Source organism: Nannospalax galili, unplaced genomic scaffold, assembly GCF_000622305.1.
Source record: "Nannospalax galili isolate Female #2095 unplaced genomic scaffold, S.galili_v1.0 scaffold996, whole genome shotgun sequence".
Lineage (NCBI taxonomy): Eukaryota > Metazoa > Chordata > Mammalia > Rodentia > Spalacidae > Nannospalax > Nannospalax galili.
In genome coordinates this window covers 3,554,984-3,560,451 of record NW_008339436.1, presented here as the reverse complement: position 1 = coordinate 3,560,451, position 5,468 = coordinate 3,554,984, and positions in this window count along the sequence as shown.

Genomic DNA, 5,468 nt, shown 5'->3' with positions numbered 1-5,468 from the left:
GACTTCTAAGTTCCTCAAAGTGGATGATGTGTAGAACCTACCAGACACTCTTCTAGCCTCCCTGGCTGAAGACATGTTGTCACCATAGCCAGAATGAGATACTGAGCAGATACTGAGCCTTAGCATCCTGGAGTTAGGCAGAAGTACGAGGTAGTATGCAGGGGCAGCATACAATTGTAGTTTCTTGGTCAAATACATGAAGCAAAGGATTTTCTATTAGATAATATTAGACAATGGAGGTTTCACAGGTTTGAACTTTACTCATTAATCAGTCATTGCCATTCAAAGGGCATTCAACCCTTTAAATGCCATACCTATACTAAGTTACGTGCTGGGAATTCAATGCTGAGTAGCCCCATACAAGGCCTTTTTTTTGAAATTTGTTGGTCTTGTTTGAATAGCAAGTCTTCTAAAGCACAAGGAAGCATCTGCATAAGGAAGACAGAGGAAACTTCCCGACCTCACTCAAATTACACCCGCATGTCCCTGAAGGCCAGCCTTGCCATTCATCTTCAGTCACCTAGCACCAGCTTCTTAAACTGTGGATCGAGACCCCATTGGGGCTGCTTAGCTGAATGTGGGAGTTATGAAAAACTTGGCAGCCAAACATTTATTCAAAATCAGACCACAATGAGTCAGAGGCACTGCTGATGGTGCCCACCTGTAGTGCATGGCACACTTCACTACAGTGAGTGCACAGCATGCTGTCACAGCATGTGACACCAACTAACCCTGCCTGAAGCCTCTCAGCTCAAGCTGAAGACTTCCACAGGTTATGAACTGCAGCGTTTTTATTGTAAAAGTTTTCTGCTCTTATGGAAATGTAATGGCTTAGGGGTTGGAGAGATGGCTCAGCAGTTAAGAGCACTGGCTACCCTTGCAGAGGACTCAGGTTCAGTTCCCAGCACCCACATGGCAGGTAACAACTGTCTGTAATTCCAGTTCCAAGGGATCCCACACCCTCTTCTGACCTCTGTGGGCATTGCACAATATGGTTACATTTACATACATGCAGGCAAGACAATCATATACATAAAAAATAAAATAAAAAATATTTTTTAAAAAGGAAATGCAGTGGTTTAATTGTGGGAAACAAAGAGACTCACTATTTTCCTACCATCATTCCTGAACATATATCAAAGTATTGGCACATCTTTGGATAGTATAGCATGAAAATGTTTGATTTTAAGAGCTGTCGTTTCATTTGCTGACTTGAATTTCAAAAAAGTTACTAAATGAATCTTAGCTTGAGACTAGGCCCGAATTTCTAACAATTTCTATAATGGCCCTAAATATACTTCTGCCATTTTTTACTACATATTTATGTGAAGTGGTATTCACAGCATTGACAATAATAAAATCAAAATATTGATCAACTCTGAAAAATGTTGAAGATGCTCTACACCCTGCAGTATTGACTACTACCAAGATTTCATTCTTTATGTAAAAATAACAAGTACATCCACCTCATGAATATGCAATTTTGCTTTAATCCTTAATAAATGGTCAAAATTTAGGTATACCAAAGAATTGTTTGAAAATAATTTTTTATGATTTATTATCAGTGAACATTTGTGTATACCTATTTATATACACCTATACCTATATCACATAAAAATGTCTCAGGTGAAGAGGGGCCACAGGGGAAAAGAGTTTAACAAGCCCTGATCTAATACGTAAAACAAATAATTTAAAACAGGCCTATCAGCAGCAATGTGGATCCTTCCCAGATACAAAAATTTTAGTCTATACACCTGCTCCTTAAAATAATTAAAATTCCTGTATTCTTCTCTGAACCTTGTGAACAGCTGTGAATCCTGTGAACTACAATAATGATCAACACGGCAAGGTATACCTATGGGTACAACAGTGACATGAATGTTATGCAGGTAACCACCTGCTTTCTGATTGGATTTAAGGCCTGCTCCACAGGAGGAACCCCCTACTGAACCTTAACCAGAACTTCAGATCTGACTAAGAACCTATGGTTGGGAAGCTCACAGACCCCAAGGATGAATCCACTACCATTATTTTGCTAAATGGACATAGTATGAAACTTCCAGCTAAATTTTTTTTTTTGGTCTTTTTGAGATAGGATCTCCCTGTAGCCCCAGCTGTCCTAGAACTCACTATGTAGACCAGGCTGGCCTTGAACTCACAGAGATCAGCCTGCCTCTGCCTCCCAAGTGCTGGGATTAAAGGCGTGCGCCACCATGCCTGGCTATTCGGCTACATTTTTATCTCTACACCCATATATTAGTGTAGCTCTCAGACCTTACAAAAGGTGGTTAACACAGAAACCCACAATTGATCAATGTACAGAGACTAAGTGACTGCAGAGTGCTCAGTCAGAAATTGGATATCTATATCACACCCCACCCCCAAGGCTGAGGGACCATCATGGAAGAAGGGTTGAAAGACTCCAAGTCCCAGAGGTTGGGGAGGACAAGAGCAAAACTATGGCTTCTGGACACAATAGGACCACTGCACTCATGAACTCACAGCAGCCTCGGTTGCCTGCACAAGACCTGCACAAGATCAAGTCAGTCAATATTGTAGTATGGAGTGGGATGAGGGTCACAACCGCCCCCCACACACGCACACCTAACTGAGGAACTATGGACAGTTGATGACTTCTAGGGTAAGGAGAGACAGTTTTCTTTAAGGGTGTGGCTTTTTGTAGGTCCTCCAGTGAATGGCCATACATAGAAGTATATGGACAGCATAATTGGAGTCATTGTGTTACTAAATTACAAAAACATAAAAGAGGACACAGTAGGGAGGTAGGGAGGTGGGTGTGGATCTGGAAGGAGTTAAGGAAAGGAGTTGGGATTAGTTATTATCAAAACACACTATATGAAATTTTCAATGAAAATAAGAACATTGGTTTTTCTAAAAAAAAAAAAAAAAGAATATCACAGAACATTCCAGCTTTGGAGGGCCTTTGATTTTAGGAAGTGAGTAACTGAAGTTGTCAGGTAACTGATTCAGGAATAAAATGAGTGAAAGATGAAGAGCAGGAGACAAGCCCTTAACCTCAATCCAGCAGTTCTTAAAAGGCAATCAGGGAGCTGGAGAGATAGCTCCATTGGTAATGTGCTTGCTACATAGGCATAAAGGCCTGAGTTCACATTTCCAGCACCCACAGAAAAGGCAGACATGGCTAAATGCACTGTAACCCCAGTGCTGGGGAGCAGAGACAGGAAGATCTCTGGGCTTGCTGGCCAGCTAGTCTAGCTGAAATGGGGAACTCCAGGTACAGTGAGAGACCTCGTCTCAAAAACTAAGGTGGAGAGGGAGGAAAACACCTGACATTGACCTCTGGGCCCCACACGTGTACACATATATGCATGTACCACCCCTACATACATACATACATACACAGACATATGCATTTTATACACACACACATACACCACACACACACACACACACACACACACACACACACACACAGGCTCAGAAAGTCTCATTTTATCTAGCCACCAATCAACCCAGCCTGGACATAGTTGCTAGAAAGTCAGTTTTCACTTCTCCCTATTAATTCTCACAGGGAGGATGTCTAGCGACTTGTGGCAAAGTACCTCATTGATTTTTGACAATTCACACAGTATCAACAGATGCAGGAAAAGGTATTTAAGAAAGTCCAAACTCCACTCTTGATAATGCTCAGAAAACTAGGACTAAAGGGGAATCTCCCTCAAATTGTTAAAGAATATTTACAAGAAATATACAGGTAACAGGATGAGAAGAGACACGCGTTCCTAGAAGAAAGGTAACTCTCACATCAGAGTAGAAATCCTACATAATGTACTATGACTACAAGAGAATCTATAAGAGATAATACCTGGGAAGAAGTAAAACTCTAACTTCTCAGATGGCAGATTATCTCTGTAAAATATCTCAAAGGATAAAAAGTGAAAGGATAGCCTGCTCAGAGCAGTCTCCTAGAACACTGATAAGTCACCAAAGGTCAAGAAAGTAGCTGCATTAGATCTGGTTTAAAAAAAGTGAAGGACAAATTAGGATTAGAGGATTAGAGGAGAACCTCGCATGCATGAGGGAAACCCTGGATTCAATCCCCAGCATCACAGAAACATCAATAAACTCCTGGAACCACCAACCAAAGGATACAAAGTTAATATGGAAAAGTCAATTCCTGTCCAACATTATCATCAATAACTTCTTTAAACTTTAATAAAAGAAAGAAAAAAATCTAAATAACTGGGAAATTTTTTTCATGTCCATGATCATTGCTGGGTGAAGGAGAGTTGTTCTTCTTTAAGGGAGTGACACGAGACAGGCTGAACAGGCTCCAATGGATGAACTCACACTGTGGGACATCTAGGTACACAAACTTGACTCGATAGGCCTTAACATGTATGATACAATGCATGAAATCCAGTAGGTGGACTATGGGGGGTACAGATAGGGGAGGGGGTCTAAATATGATTAAGGTGTATTGTATAAAATGCACAAAAATTCAATAAAAATCTAGATATAAACTGTTGCGGGTTCTCCTCGGGCCAGCTGTGAAGACCCTGACCTGGATCGGGTACCCTGCTGATTGGGGTGGGGGGCAAGAGGCGCGGAGTCAGCACACAGACCCCGGGAGTCAGGTAGAAGCAAGCATTAGGCGAGGTGCTGCAAGCTCATTTAATGCAGGAGGGGGCACGCCTTATATTTCCCTTTTCTCTGCCCCCCAAGTCCCTTTAGTCAGCGTATCGTTTTCTGATTGGTGTGCGCCACGCAGTCTGTCAGTAGTCACTGGGCTCATGAGCAGGGTACCGAAGCGTGGGCTCCTTTTGGCGGCCTATTTGTGGACCAAGAAGTGAGGTGAATTCTCGCTGAATCCCAGGACTCTGGGTCTGCACCATCTTTGGAGGCCTCCTGCTACAATAAACACTGTACCTATAGGGAGCGCGCTGGGCTCTCGGGGTCCCTGTGCGCACTCCCGGAATGGCGGGGCGAGTCCGCGGGCTTCTCCGCCGCACGCCTGAAGGATGGCGGGTCTGGTCCCATGGGCTTCTGCATCGCTGTCCGCCACCGAGGTGCTGAAAGTCCCGCAGCACAGCGGCTCCGCATCTCTGTTGTGGCTGCTGGCTCTCCCGGGTTGCTGGTTCTCTGCTGCTTCTCCGTGTCTCCATGGGTCTCTGCTACCGGAGCGTGTCCGGTTGGGTACCGCCCTAATTTTCCCCGTGCTCTTTCCTCAAGATGCGAGATCCACTGGCCACTGGATCACACAGGACAGCGCAAGGCGGCTGAAGCTGGGTGTCCGGGAGTCGATGACGGAGGAATGCTGCCCCCCAGAGAGGCTGGATCGCCGGCAGTAAGACACAGGACTCAGCCTAGTCCATGTTACAGCTTTATTAAATGACTCTGCTTGGCTTCAGGTCTCAGTGTTTCAGCTCCTAGCTCCTAGTGATCCAGCTCTCTCTTATTGAGAGAAGACTGGGATATTTTATACT